The 22,607-nt window shown below is 39.6% G+C and overlaps 1 pseudogene; it reads right to left on the bottom strand.

Moving 5' to 3' along the window:
* Window positions 1–229: 229 nt before the first annotated feature.
* LOC105612545 (phosphatidylinositol N-acetylglucosaminyltransferase subunit P-like) lies at window positions 230–654 on the bottom strand (annotated as a pseudogene).
* Between the last annotated feature and the right edge of the window lie 21,953 nt (window positions 655–22,607).

The following is a 22,607-nucleotide window of genomic DNA, read 5'->3' as shown; positions in this document are numbered from 1 at the left end:
CACCAGGCTCCTCCATCCATGGGATTTCCCAGGCAAGAAGAGTGGAGCAGTTTGCCAGTTCCTCCTCCAGGGGATCTTCCCAACTCAGGGATGGAACCCAAGTCTCCTGGGTCACCTGCACTAGTAGATGGATTCTTTACCACTGAGACACATGGGAAGCCATTTTACATTTCAATATTAGCGGTTAATAAGAGAGATAGTCAAAATTATGATTGCTATTATTACTATGTCAAAAATAATAAATGCTTGGTGTTAGTCTACCTACAATTGAGTTTTTGGTGTAAAGTTCTTTGGTTACAAGAAGGAATATTTAGTTTACTTCACTAATAGGTATATCTTCTAACACTGGATGGCCTCTTGGCATTTCTTCTGCTGTTGATTTTTAGCACCGTTATCTGTGATTACATGAATGGAGCTGACTCGTCATGTTTATTCCAAATAAGACTATATAATGGATTACTGTAGTAACAAGGAGGTAGACAAGTAATGGAACTGCCGAATAATTTCAAGGCCAATAGATTAAGCCTAAGGCGCTTAGCCAAGATTCAGGAATAAAAGGCCATCTGAGACAGAGTGTGCACCAAAATTGGGAGCTTAACGGAGAAAACCATAGAACGCTCTTTCTGGAAATGGCAGCGGTGAATTTTCCACCATTTCCCCCGCTCTGTGGCTATGGACAATCTTGGGCCCTTCAAGCGCCCACTTGGGCCCTTCTCTTGACAGCTTGGCCACCCGAGACCCCTGCGCAAGCGCGGATCAGGAAGCCGCAGGTGGCGGGGGAAGAGAAATTGAGGGTAAGGCCTGGGGCAATGGAGAAGGCAATGGCAACCCAGTACTCTTGCCTGGAAATGGAAGAGCCTGGAAGGCTGCTGTCCATGGGGTCGCGAAGAGTCAGACGCGACTGAGCGACTCCACTTTCACGCATTGGAGAAGGAAATGGCAACCCACTCCAGTATTCTTGCCTGGAGAATCCCAGAGACGGGGGAGCCTGGTGGGCTGCCGTCTATGGGGTCGCAAGGAGTCGGACACAACTGAAGCGACTTAGCTGCAGCAGCAGACCAGGTGCAAAGGCATCACCCGCTAGGGCGCAGGCCCACAGTCATCAGAGGGAGCGTGCGAGCGGAGGAGCATAAACTATGCGTGGGAAGTTTGGCACTATTTTCTCGTGGTGCTGGTGGTGGTGGTAAGAACTGTATTTTAAACAGCTTAAAGGCCTCGTTTAATTTTAGTATTTTGTGATTCTTCTTCACATCAGGCATTGCCTGAAAGCATGTTAGAAAATGCTGACCTCAGAGTTTCATACTTGCGGTGGCTCCGTGTCTAGTAATATCATCCCAAGGCATTTTTTGTAAGTGCTTCATTGCATACGGTGCCGGGCTAGGTGCTGATGAAGGAGATAGCACAGACTGTGTTCCCATCCTCAAGTTATTTTTAACAGAATGTGAGACGAATTAAATGTAGTCCGAAAGCACAGAATTAGAAGAAAAAGTGAGTAAGGTAGATAGTGTTTTTTGTTTCTATTTCAGTGAAATGTCTTTGGGGACGTTTGGTTAGTATCGGATGGAGTGGTTAAAACCGTTGAAGATACAAACCTCAAATTATCCACCAGAAAAGTTGGAATTCTTGAATATAGATCCCTTCTATACCGCAAGGAATCTGCCCGTCTCTGTCTCTCTCTCTTTTGCCTTTAATCCCAGATCCTCTCTGTCTGGATGACTGAAAACAATGGAAATTATTAGACCTCCTCATAGTTGATTACTCTTACTAAAGCCAGATTGACAGATATGGTTGGGATTTAGGAAAAAAAAATAGTCGACATAACTTTGAAAATAAAAATGAATGTACTGACCTGAGATGTTGAAAATATATCGTTAAATAGACCAAGAGACATAGGAAATAATTTACCTTATGTTTTAGGCTGGTAGTATGAGGTGTATATTTAAATGGTCTCTTCTCTCAATTCAAATTGCCTTAGGCTTTGGTTATTTAAAAATATTTTGTATTCATGGACACTTATTTTATAATTGATGGGAATGTTTGCTTGTGGCCTAACTCTAATTTGTAATCTGGAAAATTCATTTATTTATTCATTCTACATCTATTATATATTTACTGTGTGCCAGATATGATGACAGTGATTGGCCTTCATGTTCATTTTAGAGCATACTTAAACTTTTGTGAGGTTTATTTACCTAAATTCCAAGAAGTCATGTATGGAGAACAAATCAAGGCAAGAGCAAGTGGGTCTATTACCTTTTGTCTAGATCTCTGTTGTAGCACTTACCACACTTTTCTTTTTTACATTAATTTTGCCTGCTGGAATGAGAGTAGTGCATGGTCTGGATTTGATCATCAGCATGTTCTCAGCATCTGACACAAAACTTGAAACCTGATAGAGACCCAACAAGGGAGATTTGGATGAATTAAAGCACCACATAAACATACATTGTTCTTTCTAAAGGCATGTTTATTTTTACTGGATATTAAGACTGTTTTACACTCTGAGAGATCTTCCTCTAGGGAAAAGCAAAATCTTTTTGTTAAATCCCTTGTTTCCCAAAAATCTTCCAGAATTTGACAGAATATTGATCTGAAGTGCTTTGACTTGACTTTGATCTGAAGAACTAAGATTCCCTCTTAGTGGAATCTGATTAAAGTCATTTTTGTGATAATTAAGATCTTCAGGTTCCAGCTGAATATTTGCTTGATATTTATGAGAACAAATATTTTCTATTAATATTTTCCAATTTGCCTGGTGGGTAAAACCAGGCTTTGGAGAAGCAGTTCTTGTTTGGGAGATGCTGTGATGGACATTCTGAGAAACCCTGCTCATTCATCCAGCATTTGTTGCTTTCTATGTATTCAGTGGGGTTAAGTCCATAAATACATATTTATAAGTGCTTTGAGTATGAAACAATGCTGAAAGGAGATAGCGATCATATGCAGCCAGAGGATTATGTAATTCACATGAGATTCCTGATGATTCCCATTTAGGGTGGGAGTTAATAGTAGTACCCTGGAGTAAAATCCCTGGTGCTGCGTTTATTAGATATAGTATGGGATTGACCATTAAGTAAATTGTTCACTGCACAAAGAAACCCGTGAAAGGTGCAAACTTTATTTCATGCTGCTAAGTTGCTTAAGTTGTGTTTGATTCTTTGAGACCCTATGGCCTGTAGCCTGCCAGGCTCATTTGTCTGTGGATTTTCCCAGGCAAGAATATACTGTAGTTGTTGCCGTTTCCTTCTCCAGGGGCTCTTCCTGACCCAGGGATCGAACCTACATCTCCTGCATTGCAGGCAGATTCTTTACTGCTGAGCCACCAGGGCATAGACTTATCAATTTGAATATTTATTAAGACAATTTCATGGCAGAAGGTAATATGTTTTCTTGTTCTAATAGAATTAGTATATTATGGTACGTTTTCTGAAAAATGGAAGTAAAATGCCTTGAGGAAGAGGTACTTTTTTTTTTTTTTTTTGTACAAATCCTCTGTATAGGGTAGTGGTGGCCTGAACTTGGACAAGTTACGTAACTCCTTTGGCCTTCAAGTGAAGATATTAATATCTACTTAACTAAATTGGTTTATAGTACTAGACTTGTCTGGCATATTGTCAGCATTCAATAAATGTTTTTGAATGAATACAAAAGCACTGAGTTTAATGTATGTGATAAAGCTTTGATAAGTTGCAGCTCACTTTTGCTTTGATTAAGAGAAATTTTAGAGGGATTAAATGTATGTGTAAAGGTGTATATTTGAATCTTTGAGCTTGTTAAGTGTTTCACATTTTATACTTACTACTATGTGGTATTACCTAGGATGTCCTTACTGACATGCTTGGTGTCCTTTTGTATTTTCTTGAGTTGTACACATCCAGCATAAATAAAATTATGATAATTTGACCTATTGAAAGGAAAATAGTGTCTCACAGTTATGTTTCTTTTGGAATCCTAAAATCCTGGAATCCTGGGTTTAAGAAGGGACTGTTTGAATTTCCCTTTATCAAGTATATATTAGTCAGTTGTTACATGAAAGTATATATTCTGTGCACTAGCACTCTAAAGATAAGTGAGTTATTATTGTCAAGTAGTTACAGTTCTTTGCATGAGCATTTCCAGGGACAATTCCCAATCACTAGCTTGATTTTTAGGAATCTCTCTTATGACCATTCAAAATTTACTTTCCTGTAACTTTCATTTATTGGTGTTAGCTTTACTCTTTGGGTCACAAAAAATGTCAGATTCTGTAATATAAATATCTTTCTTATTAAGATAATTAACTTTTTTTTTTTTTCTCAAGGAGCTTCTGTTCTTCAAATTAAACATCACTGTATCCTGCTGTTTCTCAAGCCTCTTCTTCATCATCTTTCTCACTCCCATGAGTGCTACCAGGTCATCTACTTACCTCTAAAGGTGTGTGCGTGTGTGCCAAGTTGCTTCAGTCATGTCCAAGTCTTTGGGGCCCTGTGGCCTGTAGCCTGCCAGGCTCCTCTGTCCATGGAGTTCTCCAGGCAAGAATACTGGAGTGGGTTGCCGTTTCCTTCTACAGGGGATCCTTCCAACCCAGGGGTCAAACCTGTGTTTCTTATGTCTCTTGCATTGGCAGGTAGGTTCTTTACCACTAGCACCACCTGGGAAGCCCAAAGTTGTGGTAGCCACTGGTTATTCAGGGCTCCAGATGTAGTCCGACCATTGAAGGATAAAGCAGTATGATTACTTCCTGCATTCCAGATTCTGTCCCTGAAATCTCCCTGAGTGATCAATGTGTAACTATTTGAAAGTACTGTATTTATTTTGCACAAGTTGCCATGTAAGGTATTTTGGGGAAAAGGATAAATGACCTTCTTAATTTCTTGAAGCACTTCTCATATACTTTATGTGACATTCCAAATGGGAATTATAATGAGGCAACCTGAATTCTGGGCTATTGAATTATTATTTGGAAGGCATTTTTGGTCCAGTTGATTAAAGCCACTGTTGTTCATACATTTTCTGAGAGCTAAGAGATTTCTGACCAGTCGAGGAAGGATTTCTATAGTTTTGGTGTGGTCTGTTTCTATAAATTACTCTCTCACTGAAACTTTTTATTTTATTTATTTTTTGGTGAACAAAGAACATGACAGAGAAAGAACTGTACTACTTATAACTCTAAGCACTTTACTAAAAAAATTTGGTATCTTCTCAACATTTTTATTTAAGTGAAATTCTCTTTATACCAGGTGTACTCTGACTCAGTGTTTGGGACAAGTAGCCTTGCCTAGCACAATGCCAGGAGATGCCAGTTACAACTCAGTGACAATTGATAGGTGCGTACACTGCTTTAGTCATTTTAGTGGAAGCAAAATGTTAGTTGCTCAGTCACGTCCAACTCTTTGTGACCCCACGAGCTGTAGCCTGCCAGGCTTCTCTGTCCATGGGATTCTCCAGGCAAGAATACTGGAGTGGGTTGCCATTCCCTTCTCCAGAGGGTCTTCCCAACCCTGGGATCAAAAACCCAGGTCTTCCGCATTGCAGGCAGATTCTTTATCGTTTGAGCTACAGGGAAGTCCTGTTAGTGAAAGGAAAGGACAAAGAGATGCAATAATTATTTGGAAGGTGAGGAGAGGGAAGAAAGCTCTACTTAAATAAGGGGGGAGTGTTTGGAAGCAGTGTGGATTAGAATTGGAGGGGCAGTGTGTTAGTTTCCTAGGACTGCCATAACAAATTACCACAAACTTTGTGGCTTAAAACAACAGAGATTTGTTCCCTCCTAGCCAGGAGACCAGAAGTCCAAAATCAAGATGTTGGTAAGGCCATGCTCCCTCTGGAGGCTCCATGGAAGAATCCTTCCTTGCTTTCTCCCAGCTTTGATGGCTCCTAGGCATTCCATGGGGTCGCTAAGCCTGAGCAACTTCACTTTCACTTTTCACTTTCATGCATTGGAGAAGGAAGTGGCAACTCAGTCCAGTGTTCTTGCCTGGAGAACCCCAGGGACGGGGGAGCCTGGCGGGCTGCCGTCTGTGGGGTCGCACAGAGTCGGACATGACTGAAGCGACTTGGCAGCAGGCATTCCTTGGCTTGTAGGTGCATTGTTCCTGTCTGTCTGTGTTTTCGTGTGGCTTTCTTTCCTGTGTCTCCTTGTGTCTGTCCCGATCTCTCTCTCCTTTTCTAATAAAGGCACTAGTCATTGGATTAGGACCCGATCTAAGAAGAAGTAAAGAGCCTCTTGATGAAAGTGAAAGAGGAGAGTGAAAAAATTGGCTTAAAACTCAACATTCAGAAAGCTAAGATCATGGCATCTGGTCTCATCACTTCATGGCAAATAGATGAGGAAACAATGGAAACAGTGATAGACTCTATTTTTTGGGGCTCCAAAATCATTGCAGATGGTGACTGCAGCCATGAAATTAAAAGACGCTTGCTCTTTGGAAGAAAAGCTATGACCAACCTAGACAGCATATTAAAAAGCAGAGACATTACTTTGCCAACAAAGCTCCGTCTAGTCAAAGCTATGGTTTTTCCTGTAATTGTGTATGGATGTGAGAGTTGGACTATAAGGAAAGCTGAGTGCCAAAGAATTGATGCTTTTGAACTGTGGTGCTGGAGAAGACTCTTGAGAGTTCCTTGGACAGCTAGGAGATCCAACCAGTCCATCCTAAAGGAAATTAGCCCTGAATATTCATTGGAAGGACTGATCCTGAAGCTGATACTCCAATACTTTGGCCACCTGATGTGAAGAACTGACTCATTGGAAGAGACCCTGATGCTGGGAAAGATTGAATGCAGGAGGAGAAAGGGATGAGAAGGGGACAACAGGCAATGAAATGGTTGAAAGGCATCACTGACTCAGTGGACATGAGTTTGAGTAGACTCTGGGAGTTGGTGATGGACAGGGAGGCCTGGCATGCTGCAGTCCATGGGGTCATAAAGAGTCAGACACAACTGAGTGACTGAATTGAACTAATCCAGCATAATCTCATTTTAACTCGATTACATGTTAAGACATTTTTCCCCCCAGATAAAGTCATATTTACTAGTACTAGGGGTTAGTATTTCAATGTATCTTTTTGAGAACACAGTTTAACCCACAACAGGTGAGACAGCACTAAACCAGGGAACACTTTAAATGATAGATAGAAGACTAGGTTTTATTTATAAGCCAGTGAAATTGCTGTAAATTTTAAGCAAGAGTATAGTTAATAAAGGAAGGTCTGGTAGCAAGCAGTATGCTTCAGTATACTGAATTGAAAATGAAGTTTAGCAGCTAGGATATTAATTAGTTGCAATGTTCCAGGAATAACATGAAGGGAAATTTATCAAGGAAGATGGAGAAGAGTGTATTTTCCAAAGTAGCTCCAAAATTGTTCTCATACCGCTTGCTCTTCTGTAATGAGACTGCCTTAAACCTTATCAGTAGTTGGTGTCTGTTTCTTTACCCATGAACATGGGCAGAGTTACTGACTGCTTTGACCAATAGAATAGGGTTAAAGTGATACCACCCAGTTATATGCAAAGACTTTCCTTGGCCCAGCAGCTTTAACTCCCATAGTTATGACATAGGTGGTCTTCCCTGAGATCACCATGCTTGGTGTGTCTCAGTTTGGTACTTCTGATCCATATGGAGAGGCCCTAGACGAGGACTGTGAGTTGAGGCAAGTGGGTTTTCTCGGGTGCAAAATTTAAGGAGATGCTGTCTCTCAGATGTACTTGCACAAGACTGAGAGTGAGCACCTCCTTAAATTTTACACACTGGGAGAGTCACTCTTAAGAAGGCACTCATTCTCAAGGTTCAGTAAGTACGGTGGCAGCACTTGGGAATTTGTGCTTCCTTAAATTTTGTGCCCAAGGCACCTCTTGTTGCCTTACCCTAGTCCTTGCCCTTCCTGGAGGATGACATACCAAGTGGAGAGAAAGACAGAGAGGGAGAAGGGCAAGGGGGAGGAGAGAAGGAGTGGGTAGTGAGATTGAACAGGAAAAAGAGACAGAATGAAGTACCAGAGAGGTGCAATACATTTAAGTGAGGAAACCGTCTTGAATATTGATCCTTTGGCCTCAGTTATTAGTTTGCACCAGGTGGATGAGATGAACTGCTTAGTTGAGCTCTTGTTAATTCCTGAGCCACAAAATGTTGAGTGAGTTTGTTATACAGCAGTATATTACCCAAAGTACCCTCAAGTCTTGCCAGATTTATGTAGGGTTGGTAGTTGACTGAGAAATACCAGGTAGCTTTGTATTTATGCAATTCTGATGGAGCAGAATATGTCTGATTGCTACTTAGGGAGAAGGGATGAAGAAAGTGATGGAGAGAGATTATAGTCACTGGCAGCCTAGGAAACAGAATTTAAAGCCTCGCTTCTTCAGCTCACTGCTTAAACTACATAGCCATGCAACTTTTAATGTTTGAAGTTGGCCAGAAAAAAAGATACATACATTCACAGTTTGAGTCTTTATAGAAACAAAGTCTGTTTTGGTCTGTGACGTGTAAAGTGTTGTGAAATTCTTATTTCTTTAGGCAGATGGTTTGAATTCTGATGCTAAATAAATACAATTGTCCTTGGATCTCATTAACCCTCATATGAATTGGAGGGAAGTCTGTATACTTATTTCTTCTTGGCTTTGTCTGAACAAATTAAGCTTTGAATGCAAAGTTTATTTTTACAAAGGCTGAATTTACTAATCTACTGATTTTTTATTGAGTACCTGTGTTTCACAGTAATTTACACGTTCTTTCAAATGGTTTTTGGCATATTTATTTTCCTTTGAGTACTTTATAATTACTGGTAAACAAGGCTGAGAAACAGGAAAATGTGGAAGAAAAAAGTCAAGAAAGGAATTATTTGGTAGAGGAGGTGTATTACATACAAAATTAAATATGATATTTTTGTAAGCCTTCAGTTTATTTTATAGATGTCTCTACTTACTCCTACAAGTGGGCAGTGAGTAAAGATTTCCTGACCCACTGTTCATTTCAACAGGATGTTAGACATGTTTATGACCTCCTGCTGCTGCTGCTGCTGCTGCTGCTAAGTTGCTTCAGTCGTGTCCAACTCTGTGCGACCCCATAGACGGCAGCCCACCAACCTCCCCCATCCTGGGGATTCTCAAGGCAAGAGTACTGGAGTGAGTTGCCATCTCCTTCTCCAATGCATGAAAGTGAAAAGTGAAAGTGAAATCATTCAGTCTTGTCCAACTCTTAGCGACCCCGTGGACTGCAGCCCACCAGGCTCCTCCGTCCATGGGATTTTCCAGGCAAGACTACTGGAGTGGGGTGCCATTGCCTTCTCCATTATGACCTCCTATGGTACTTATAATTGGACTACACAATTTAGCACCTAATTATATACTGTCTTGTATTGTTCATTGTTATATCATTGTATGATTCTTGTTCCCACAAGTAGATTACATGATCTTAAAAGGCAGGGACCATATCTTATACTTCTGTGTTTGCATTCCATTTAGTATAGTGCTGGGCATGGTATTCACTTGGGAAAATTTTAACTGATAGAAGTATATTAAGTAATTATAGTCCCTCAGAATTCGTGAATTTGTCTATGGAGCATCTGTTATAGCTCTGGAGTTAAGGGCACAGAGTTAGGCAAGTTACTTTTCCTTTCTCCAGGGAATTTGTCACTAAGTGGAAGTACCAAGGTGAAGGATTGCTTTGACTGATGAAGTGACTTCTTCTTTTTTCCTTTAGTGTCAGACCAGGGCAGTTGAGAAGCAGAGAGGCATGTGCCATTGTACTACCATTAGCATTTTGATACAGATGATGGTTGACACTTTGTCCCCTTCATTTCTTCAGCTGGACAAGCCAACTAATGGTGTCTGACCTGGAGAAGGATGGGTATCTCTTTTGGCTGAGTAGTTAGGCTAAGTGGGTTGGCAGGCTTTACTTCTTTTGTTTTGAGCGAGCATGCTGTTTCTCAGGGCATTAGATCTACAGTATTATTTTTTATTGTAGTAAAATGCAGATAATGCAAAATTTCCCATTTTAATCATTCTTTTAAAATTTTTTAAATCAAAATATAATTGATTTGCAATGTTGCATCAGTTTCAGGTGTATTACAAAGTGATTCAGTTTATATATATATATATATATTCAGTTCAGTTCAGTCGCTCAGTCATGTCCAACTCTTTGCTACCCCATGAAACACAGCACACCAGGCCTCCCTGTCCATCACCAACTCTTGGAGTCCACCCAAGCCCATGTCCATTGAGTCAGTGATGCCATCCAACCATCTCATCCTCTGTTGTCCCCTTCTCCTCCTGCCCTCAATCTTTCCCAGCATCAGGGTCTTTTCCAATGAGTCAGCTCTTCACAGCAGGTGGCCAAAGTATTGGAGTTTCAGCTTCAACATCAGTCCTTCCAATGAACACCCAGGCTGATCTCCTTCAGAATGGACTGGTTGGGTCTCCTTGCAGTCTAAGGGACTCTCAAGAGTCTTCTCCAACACCACAGTTCAAAAGCATCAATTCCTCAGCACTCAGCTTTCTGTATAATCCAACTCTCACATCCATACATGACCGCTGGAAAAACCACAGCCTTGGCTAGACAGACCTTTGTTGGCAAAGTAATGTCTCTGCTTCTGAATATGCTATCTATGTTGGTCATAACTTTCCTTCCAAGGAGTAAGCGTCTTTTAATTTCATGGCTGCAATCACCATCTACAGTGATTTTGGAGCCCAGAAAAATAAAGTCTGACACTGTTTCCACTGTTTTCCCTTCTATTTACCATGAAGTGACGGGCCTGGATGCCATGATCTTAGTTTTCTGAATGTTGAGCTTTAAGCCAACTTTTTCACTCTCCTCTTTCACTTTCATCAAGAGGCTCTTTAGTTCTGCTTCACTTTCTGCCATATATGTTTATTATTTATGTAGGCTTCCCTGGTGACTCAGATAGTAAAGAATCTGCCTGCAATCCAGGAGGCTTTAGTTTGATTCCTGGGCCAGGAAGATTCCCTGGAGAAGGGAATGGCAAACCAACTCCAGTATTCTTGCCTGGAGAAATCCATGGACAGAGGAGTCTGGCAAGCTACAGTCTATGGGCTCACAAAGAGTTGGATACGACTGGGTGACTAACACTTTTACTTTCACTTTCATGTAGATATGAATCACGAATCACTTTCTATATATGTATGTGTGTGTGTGTGTGTGTGTGTATATATATATATAGAGAGAGAGAGACAAAGAGTGAGAGAGATATTCTTTTTCATTATAGGTTATTACAAGATACTGAGTATAGTTTCCTGAGCTATAAGGTAGGTCATGGTTGATTATCTATTTTATATGTAGCAGTGGGTATATTTTAATCCAAATTCCTTATTTATCCCTGCCCTCCTCCCCTTTGGTAACCATAAATTTGTGTTCTGTGTGTCTACTTCTATTTTGTAAATAAATTCATTTATAGCATGTTTTAGATTCCACATATAATGGATATCATATGATATGTGTCTTTCTCATTTTAGTTTACTTCACTTAGTATGATTATTTCTAGGTCCATCCACATTGCTGCAGATGGCGTTGTTTCATTGTTTTTCATGACTGAGTAATACTCATTTTAAACATTCTTAAATATATGGATAAGTGGTGTTAAGTGTATTCACATTGTTGTGCAACTATCACTAATATCTATCTCTAGGTCTTTTTCATCAGGTAAAATTGAAACTCTGTACCCATTGAACAATAACCCCTTGTTTTCCTTTCCCTAAGCCCCTAGCAACTACTCTTATACTTTCTGTCTCTATGAATTTGATAACTCTAGGGACCTCTTGGCTCAGCAGTAAAGAATCTGCCTTCAGTGCAGGAGCCACAGGAGATGTGGGTTTGATCCCTGGATCGGGAAGATCCCATGGAGGAGGGCACGGCAACCCAATATTCTTGCCTGAACAATCCCGTGGACAGAGGATGCTGGTGGTCAATAGCATTGCAAAAAGTCAAACACGACTAAAGCGGCTTACCACACACACACGCAAGGACCTCTTGTGAGTGGAATCATAGTGTTATTTGTTTATTTGTGCTTAGCTTACTTCACTTACCATGATATCTTTAAGTTTCATCCATATTGTAGCATGAATCAGAATTCTATTTCTTTTTAGGATTGAATAGTATCATAATTTATGTATATATCACATTTGTTTATCCATTCATCCTTGGGAAACATCTGGGTAGCTTCCACCTTTTGGCTAGTGTGAATAATGCTGGCATGAGCATAAATGTACAAGTACAGATCACAGTGTTATGATCACCAACACTGATTTAATGCTTTTGGTGAGCAAAATACCCTTATCAGCTGTTAAACTATCTGGAAGAATCAACATGTCTCTGGAATTTCACAGGTTGAACTCAGAGACTTAAGTACTCTTAGAAAAATGTGGCCTGACAACATCTTTTTAGATTAAGACCATGGCCAGTATTTGCATTCAGTGACTATGCTTTGTTTATTTATTCTTCAGAATGCTTCTTGTCTCCATCTTTCTGCTTGTCACTGCTCCAGTGTGTGTTTTAATTGACTCATTGCCATGCAACAGTACTGTAGTCACATCCTAATTAGTTTGTCTAACTTGTCTCCCCCTTTCCAGTTTTTCTTATAAATTCCTGCTTTTGGTCATCAGACTTTACTGAACAAAAACTTTCAGTCCCCATCATGTATAGGACAAAGCTCAAGCTTGTTTGAAGGAGTTTTGTAACCCGGCACCAGCTTACCTTCCAAGTCCTACTTCTATTTCCTTAAACAAACTTTACTCAGAGTCAAAATTGAGTCTTCTCATTATCCTCTGGACAAATCACTGTTATTTTGACTTTTGCTATTCATTCTACCATGTAAAACCTTTTTCATTTTGCCTTTAAGTGTGAGCTCAAACCTCACTGTCTCTGCTAAATCTTTTAAAAAAATAACCAATTTTGAAAATGGTTGCTTGCTCTTTTGAATATTTGCACACTTAACTGTAAGATTAATCACACTAATGAGGCTTTTGTGATAGCTCATTTTTTCTGAGTTCTCCGGGTTGGCCTAAGTGCTTTCGTAGCATTATTTCATCTTTGCTGTAATATGTGACATATATGCTATTAATGTACATTATACAGATGATGAGACACTAATGTCCCAAATCATGCAGTTAGCAAGTGGCAATTGAGGGCTTGATCACAAGTTTTCTGCTGATAAAGCATCATCTAAAATGTATGTTTACTAGCTTAATTAGATTATAGGCCTGTAGATGAATAGGGTATTTGCTGTTAATGGTATCTTCCATAGGGACTGCCTATGGGGGTCAAAGTCAAAAAAAGACTGTTGAATGGAATTTTTTTCTTTATAGTTAGCTCACTGTGGATTAGTTTAGCATGATTTTTGAAACCGTTTAGTTTCTGCTGTTTTTTCAAGACTAGGAAGGCTTCCTGATTGCTCGCATCTGATCAGGTACCCTCCTGAGGAACTTCAATAGAGCACATTGACTGTATTTAACTGTTACCTGCTTGTCTCCTCCACAACATCTTTGCTTGAATTCCTAGTATCTAGAATAATATCCAGCACATATGCACAGTAAATGCTTATTAAATGAATTAACTGCATATGTGGCTAGTATCCATCTGAAGAGTTGGTTTCTAAATGTGTTGCTGTTACAGAGTTGAGTAATACCTAAGTCCAATAAAGTTGAAAAGGGTATATCCTTAAGGAAGTGTAATGGGAATATAAATTAAAACTTTTATTTATTTAATTGCACTGTAGCTTTCATTACATGGTATAGTGGTATTTATGGTTACTTTTAACAAAGGCTCTTGATTGTAAGGAGTTAACATCTTTATTCAAAGAAGAATGATCTTGAGTTTTAAAGGAATGGGTATATTTTGATCCTTAGGTAATTTGGGAGCAGACATGGTTCAGTGTTTCATAAAATGTTCTTTAAAATTAGCAAGTTCTATTTTATTTCTGGATGTGTGATGTACACACAACCTTCTGATCAATAATTGAATTTCTCAAATACTGTGAAACTCAAAAACCAATGCCATAGAGAGTAGACATTAATATTTTGGTCACTGGAAAAAATACATTGCCCACAAAATAGCAGATGATTCTTTATATTTAATTATTTATGAGTCAGCTAACTGTGTCTTTAAAAAATTGAAGTGGAAAAGCATAGGACCTGACTTAGACAATGGTGCTGTTACTAAAAAAAGTTTCCCCAGAGTTCTTGCCTGAGAAGCCATCAGAGCTCTTCATCTCACCCCACAGATAATACAGCAGCACCTGGTACAATGCTTTGCACACTGGAAACCTGCAACAAATACTTTTTAATTTTGTCAGTTCAGTGGAATACATTAGTCTAGAGAAACACTTGTCTATCATTTTCCCTTCATGGCGTACATGATTGATGTTGCTTCTATCTTCTAATGCATCTCTCCGTGTCTGTTGAAAGTGGCTTCATGTATACTAGCTGCAGCTGCACTTTCTCCTGAAGCTTATGGAGTATGTGTGAGAATGCAGTCATGTGGAGGTTATAATAACAGTAACAGTAATGATGATGATACAACTAGAATACTTCAAACATCAGTCTGGTCACTGCTTTGTTTATAACCTGGCTATAGCTTCTTGTTGCCCAGTGTCAGTCCCTAAACTTGTTTGAGACTCAGGGCTCAGCATGGTGGTAGTATCAGCAGAATCTGGGTTCTCGTGCCCCTAAAGAATGCAGATTCACTTTGGTAAAGGCCTCCAGTCCCCAACCACATTCCATACTACAGAACTGTCTGAAAAATATTGAAGAGAAGTAAGAATAACAACTTGGTATTCAGTGTGAGCTCGGCTTGTTTCCTAGTCAGATAGTGGGTATATGTAGATTCCTGGGTGCTCAGGTATCGTGAACTACTCTCGGGACATCTCGGAGAGGCAGTTTGATATGAAACAGCTTCCACCTCGGGACCTTATTGAGGGTTTTTTTTTTAAATAGGATGACAGAAATTCTTTGTCCTGGTGTGAGTTTAGAGGGACCTCACAACAAAGATAGAGTCATCTGATTGATGGATATTTGAGTATCACACTGCCATTTCCCACTTTGGGCACTTTAATTCTGGGAAAATCTCAGCTTTTGTACATAACAAAATTTTAATTTTTACTGGATTTCAGGTATTAAATTTTTTTTCCCCTTATAAGCTTTTTTCCCCTTAGAAGTTTACAGTACTTCCTGAAGGTTTCCCAAGGTAATTAAGAGCAATTGAGTCATTGATGAATTCTTCTTTAATATCCTCAGGCTAAAGTACTAAATAATTAATTGATTTTTTTTTTTTTTTGTACTCACATTGTGGTATAATGGAAAGAGAAATTAGTTTCAAATTCTGGGTCTACAATGAACATACTGTAGGACATTGGGCAATGCAGTTCCTTCCTTCATTTATTTATTCAGCAAATTCTGGAGTTCTTGCTTTGTACCAGACACAGTATTAAAGCTCTGAGAAAAACTTGAGAAGTCATATAGAAATAATCTGTGTAACTTCGGAGATTTTAGCTACTGGGAGAGGTTTGCAGGTAAATCAGTGATTTCGTGAGTATACCATGGAGCTATGTAGAATGCTAGTGCCGTGTGGGATTAAACCCAAGGCCGGTGTGAACTGGGAGTGGAGGAGGGTGTTCAGGAGGGTTTCTTAGGGAAAGTCTTGCTTAAGCTGAGTCTTAAAGCCATGTGCAATTCAGTTGAATTTAGATATACAAAGAACATTCCAGCGGCCTGAGCAAAGCTCACGGGGAAACATGAGCTACAGTAATAAGACATATTTACAGATCAGTATTTACTGTTCAGTGTTACTGATATGAAAGTGTCATTTTGAGGAGAAAAAGGAGATAACGTCTAGACTAATGTTTCCATTTCCTTTTCTCCAAAATGAAAATAATTATATCTATCATGTGGATTTGGTGTAAGTACTCGGTAAACTAGGATGTGTAGAGAATGTAGCATGCAGATGTTAGAAACCCTTCTCTCCTTTCTTCCTCCACCATACAGCCTCCCCCGCCTTTTCACACTTCTGATTTTCCTAAGTGGAAAAAAGCCCTAATGATGGTTATCAGTTTGGAAAATTATGGCTATGTTTAGGAAAGTGGAGGAAGAGTCAAGGGGTTTAAAACTCTGTTCTTTTTCTGACCTGGATTGCAGCCTGTCGAATTGAATGGGGACAGTCGCTGGCAGCAACAATACTTTGTTCTGACACTGCAGTTTCCTGTGTCATCACAATTGGTATGCGAGGAGGGCACTAGTTCCCAAAGAGCACTGTATTCTTGGTCTGTTTGTTTGATTTGCTGAGTTCATCACTGAGCACAGGTCATGTGCACTGGGGCGCTTGGGAAAAACCTGGGAACGACACTGTTCTGTATACTCTCATTTCTTTCACCATTTTGAAGTCTCTGAATTTGGATGTATTACAGGGAGCTACTTTTACCTATGCATTTTTTTTTTTTTAATGGGTAAGGATCACTGCTTTTGAGGATTTTTGGTCTACATTTGATATTTCTTTCAGGGAGCTTTGCTTCAATTATTGGGTTGTGTTCTGACAAGAGTTACTTCATCTGGAAAGATTTTATTCATTCTACCATTTATTGTTAATAAGAAATTGATGTTTGTACTCAAATGTGTTTTTCCAAATGTTTGTCACTTGCAAACATCTTTCATGAATTTTTGTCATGCTCAGATATCTTCTGTGCTGTTATTTATTCAATATTTGTTTTAAATTTCCAACCTTTAAAAAAACCTGCATGAATTTAGCCTCATTCTAAGCAATAATACTTATTAATTCATGGACTTGAAGCTAGTTTTAATTTTCTAATACATATTCAAAGAACTGTTAAAAGTAATCAAACCTGCCACCTAATATAGGAATCAATAGACACAGTCAAGTCTATTCATTTATGAATTGTCTATTGGCTGCTTTTACCTGTAACAGCAGAGCAGTTGAGACAAAGACAGATTGGCCCACAATGACTAGCATATTTATTATTTGACTCTTTCAGAAAAACTTGCCAAACTCTGACCTAAAATTGTCTGCATATCATGAATATAACACATAGCACACTCTGTAAACATTATTACAGGGCAGTTTTGCCAAAAAAATACACATTAAATCTTTAATCACATTTTTTCCAGAATCAGCAAATACTTTACCATTTTATTCTGGAACTGATGTATTTAATTATATATAACTCATGTTCTGAGAACCTTGGTGACAAATCTGCTTAAGACTCAAAGAAAGACATAGACATTAAGGATAATTTGTATATTTTAAATAAAGGGAATATTTTCCTATAAAAATATACAATGATACAAAAATACATAAAGTTTGAAGTAAAAATTTCCCTGCAAGGAAACTTTAATCTCATCCACTAAAAACCACATTCCTTGTATTTCCTCTGAGTCATTTTCTGTGCATATTCAAGATTAAAAACTTTTTTTCTCCTTTAAAATATAACTTCTTTTTTTAATGAAAAAAAGGATATCAATGTTGCAACCTCTTTTTTATAACATGTGCATTTCTGTTGAGAAATCTAAGTAATATGGATAAAATTATAAATTGTTTAATATTACTTCAGAGTATTCCTTAAGAGCTTCATTGATATATGGTTTAAGTATTGTGAAATTCACTCATTTTAAGTGTACCATTCAATGATTTTTAGTAAATTTGCAGAGCTGTTCAGCCCTCAGCCATCAGCACAGTCCAATTTGAGAACATTTCATCATCCCCCAAAGATTCCTGATGCCCATTTGCAGTCAGTCTGTTCCTACCCCCAGCCCTAGGCAACCACTAATCTACTTTCTGTTTGTATAGATTTGTCTTTTCTGGACATTTCACATAAATGGAATCATATATTATATGATCTTTTGTGTCTGCCTTCTTTCACTAAGCATTTCAAAGTGACTTTAAGGTAAAAGATGAAGAAAGGGTTCAAATAGCCCCAGGAATCTTCATTCTTTTACATAGGATGCTCTAGTTGCAATCAATATTTTCTTTCCTTTTCTTTGGAACTTAGTCTTTGAGACATGCAATGATACAAGTACCAGGTAACTTCTGCAGTTCCCCAAATTCACAATTTCCCAAACTTCTGTGCACACATGGAACAGTGGCTATTTGTGCAGCACTCTGGAGTGAATGGAAGAAGCTGCTCTCTGCTGGTGGCAGCAGGTCCTTGCCTGGCCACACTGAGGGGAACAAAATCTTGTCATAGTTGTATCAATTGTAGACCGTCCCAGTGTGCTACACTAGGTGGGTCAGGAAGTTCTCCTGCAGGTCTTACAGCTTTGATGTAACAAAAACTTCCAAGTATTCTGATGAATGTGCTATGTGGACCCAGCCCCAGGATATCATTTCTCAACCTCATTCCTTTGCCCTGTTCCTGTGTAATAATGATGATTCACAGCCAATTAATAGACAGTCAAAATCAGTGAGAAATTGAGTTATTTTTCTTAATCATGTCAGATACAGATTTACCTTTTTAACAAAATTTTACTGCTTTGATATCATGCTTAATTTAATCAGTTCATTTTATTATAAGCAATGGTAAATGTCACGTGATTTGCATATTTTGACTTTCTTTTTGGATCAGTCAGTTCAGTCACTTAGTCGTGTCCAACTCTTTGCGACTCCATGTATCACAGCATGCCAGGCCTCCATGTCCATCACCAAACTCCCAGAGTTCAATCAAACTCATGTCCATCGAGTCGGTGATGCTATTCAGCCATCTCATCCTCTGTTGTCCCCTTCTCCTCCCGCCCTCAATCCCTCCCAGCATCAGAGTCTTTTCCAATGAGTCAGCTCTTTGCAGCAGGTGGCCAAAGTATTGGAGCTTCAGCTTTAGCATCAGTCCTTCCAGTGAACACCCAGGACTGATCTCCTTTAGGATGGACTGATTGGATCGCCTTGCAGTCCAAGACTCTCAAGAGTCTTCTCCAACATCACAGTCCAAAAGCATCAATTCTTTGGCGCTCAGCTTTCTTCACAGTCCAACTCTCACATCATACATGACCACTGGAAAAACCATAGCCTTGACTAGATGGACCATTGTTGGCAAAGTAATATCTCTGCTTCGAATATGCTATCTAGGTTGGTCATAACTTTCCTTCCGAGGAGTAAGTATCTTTTAATTTCATGAAATCACCATCAGCAGTGATTTTGGAGCCCCCCAAAATAAAGTCTGTCACTGTTTCCACTGTTTCCCCATCTATTTCCCATGAAGTGATGGGACCAGATGCCATGATCTTAGTTTTCTGAATGTTGAGCTTTAAGCCCATTTGGGTATCAGTTGAATAAAGTTCTGTGAGTGGACTCACTGACTTACGAGCTATGCACATTTCAAATGGCAGGGTGACTATTGACATGCTGACCACATCCTATTCATGGTATCACGGTTAGGCAGTAGCTGTGAGCAATGGTCTTAATAGGGGTACAGGTGGGTGAGGAGGAGGGCATTTCAAAGTATACCCCTTAATAGGGGTACAGGTGGGTTTAAGCTTTAGTAATCTAACCAAACTCTCCACGTTATTCTGATGTGAGCACCACAGTACCAGAGTTTGTTTCTGTGTTTTCTACCCGAAAGTTTGAATGCTGCTGTGCAAGTTGTTTTCGGTACTGAGCCATCAAGACTGTCCTAACCAGCATCATGGTTTGGGGGTTTGTTCTGCTCAGGAACTCTAAAGAAAGTAGCCAGGAGGGCAGAAGAAAGTGACCCTACACACTGATGCTGAAAATATCTCTGGCCTGTGTAGAGAAATTGCATGAACTCCTTGTAGCCTGTCTTCAAGAGATTTAGCCTTGCTCCCATCAGATATTCAGTCCAGATTGTCCTTTAGTGATTGTCCTTTAGTGACATTTTTCTCTTCCAGTCTATGCTCACTACTTATTTTAACCTATGGGAATGAGAGCAGGACAGGAGAGGGGAAGCCACACACGCTGCATGGATTGTGTGTTGTGCGCCATTACATAACAAGTGGCAGTCTATGGATCTCTGGAAATCTACTTCTGCACTATAATGAAACAATCCCAGGGTATAGTTTCAAGTTATAGGACAATAATACTCTGAGTTTCAAGGAGGGGAACCAAATGAAAAAGGATATTTTTAAGTGGATGGAGAAATATTTGCAAAATTAAATAGTAATGAATGATGCTTTTTTGAACTGTGGTGTTGGAGAAGACTCTTGAGAGTCCCTTGGACTGCAAGGAGATCCAACCAGTCCATTCTGAAGGAGATCAACCCTGAGATTTCTTTGGAAGGAATGATGCTAAAGCTGAAGCTCCAGTACTTTGGCCACCTCATGCGAAGAGTTGTCTCATTGGAAAAGACTCTGATGCTGGGAGGGATTGGGGGCAGGAGGAGAAGGGGACGACCGAGGATGAGATGGCTGGATGGCATCACGGACTCGATGGATGTGAGTCTGAGTGAACTCCGGGAGTTGGTGATGGACAGGGAGGCCTGGCGTGCTGTGATTCATGGGGTCGCAAAGAGTCGGAAACGACTGAGCGACTGAACTGAACTGAACTGAACTGAAACTCTTTAAACAAAATGTACTGTGGTATCAAGGAGCAGTTGTGGTTCAACTTCAAAATTCTGGTATTTTCATCTCTGTTGGAATTTCTTGGCAGTGACTCCCACTTAAAGGTCTATAGTGAATATAATGTACTATTTCTCAGAAAGCAACTTGGGAGTCAGAGTGTTTACTGGGTAATTTCTTAATGAGTTCTGGCTCATGGTTCTCATCGTTTTAAGAGGGAGGATTGGAACTCGGAATGCACAGTCAAACCATGAGCGTTTTGGCAGATGTGGAGATGCAGCACAGCTGGAGAAAAATCCCCTTCTTTGAAATCGCATATCTCAAGTGCTACATCAGTTTTTAAGCTTGTTCCACTGCCAGTTTGGATTTTAATATGAACAGGAACTGGGGGATGTTTATTGATATAGTCAACGAAGCATCAGAATCTATTCACCTGTTGCCCTCCTCTGTCTTTGCAAATAATTTGTGAGGGCAACGGGCGAGGGGCAGTGAAGGGGGATGATAAGGTGCTTGTTGCTCGACTGGCAGGAAGCCTGGCAATCAGGACAGCTGAGATAGTAATTTATCCTATGACACAATCTTCACTTCCTGAATCAGCAGCCCTTTGGTTAATCAGGGGAACACAAGGCACTGATAATTCTTCTTTTAAAAATGCTTTTTATTTTTCATTATGCAGTTGTATACACTCTGTACATAAAATATAGGAAGTAAAGGAAAAATTGGTGAAAATGTTCTCATGAAGCTGTCAGCTTTCCGTCTTTAATATTGTTCTTCTGGTCCAATATGACTTGAATAAAGACCTCAGTTCCCCCAAGTAACATAATCTTGCTCATCAATAACAGTCAACAAATATATATCAAATTGTGTAGACCAAGTCAGGAAATATAGTGCTGGAAATACAAAGGGAACAGAGATTTGGTTCCTGACACACAGATCCTAATAAGGAGCATAAATGATGAACAAACAAATGAATTGATTAAGCCTGAGAAATTATAGTATAGATCTATAAATAACAGAAGAGTACAAATTTCAGCACTGGAAGCCCCAAGTCCCAGGAACTCCTTAGTCCCAGTTTTAAGACTGAGATTCACTCATTGTCCTGGGGAAACACAGAGTCAGGTTACTAACTGGGTTCCTTCTAATTTTCATATTCTCTGATTTGTTAATGAAATTCAGTTGAGTAAATTTTACAGGTCCCATTGGTTTTATTCAGTGATTCATGAATTGGGCAGTATCCCATCTAGCAGATGGGAGCTCTAGGGAGCTGTACAAAATGACAGACTTTTATAGACAGAGGAGAGCAGAAACAAGGAAGTTTTATTAGGCGATAAAGCAAGTTGGTCATCACAAGGATACTTTGCTTTCGGTGATGCCAAGGGTCTCAGGCAGATGACCTAACAGTGCTGATCATGTGATTCCTGATTGATTGGTTTAATACCCCATTTCTGGGAGAGCCAAAGCTGTAGTTAAGTCCTGGTTTGATGACTTGGGGGTTAACATAGATGACTCCATATTGGCCTGTTGTCTTGTTTTTAACATTGTATATTGAGAAAGAATATTTGGCAAGGTTTATGATACCACTATGTGAAAAGATGGTTAGATTAAAGTACTGTATATACATTAATAATGCTGCTGTTTATGGGGGGAAAAAAGGGACTTCCCTGGTGGCTCAGATGGTAGTGTCTGCCTATAAGGTGGGAGACCCGGGTTCAGTCCCTGGGTCGGGAAGATCTCCTAGAGAAGGAAATGGCAACCCACTCCAGTACTCTTGCCTGGAAAATCCCATGGACAAAGGAGCCTGGTAGGCTACAGTCCATGGGATTGCAAAGAGTCGAACACAACTGAGTGACTTCACTTTCACTTCCACTTTATGGGAAAATGGGTTTTATTCTTCTAAGAAAATTCCTCACAAATAAGGGCCTGCAAACACTTTGTAGAGTCAAAGTTTTCTACAAGCAGTTGCCTTGGTTGTAATTCTCAGTTGGTTACTCTAAGGGCCTGGTGCACGCAAACAGCACTGGGTTTGCAGCCAGGCAATTTTTACTCTTTTGTTTACTGTCCATGAGAGCTGATAAAAACTCCTTTGTGATGTAGTTTCTTCATTTTTTATA

The sequence above is a fragment of the Ovis aries genome, chromosome 1 (assembly GCF_016772045.2).
Source record: "Ovis aries strain OAR_USU_Benz2616 breed Rambouillet chromosome 1, ARS-UI_Ramb_v3.0, whole genome shotgun sequence".
Classification (NCBI taxonomy): domain Eukaryota; kingdom Metazoa; phylum Chordata; class Mammalia; order Artiodactyla; family Bovidae; genus Ovis; species Ovis aries.
Note: the sequence above shows the minus strand (reverse complement) of the source record. Positions and strands in the feature narration are given on the sequence as shown.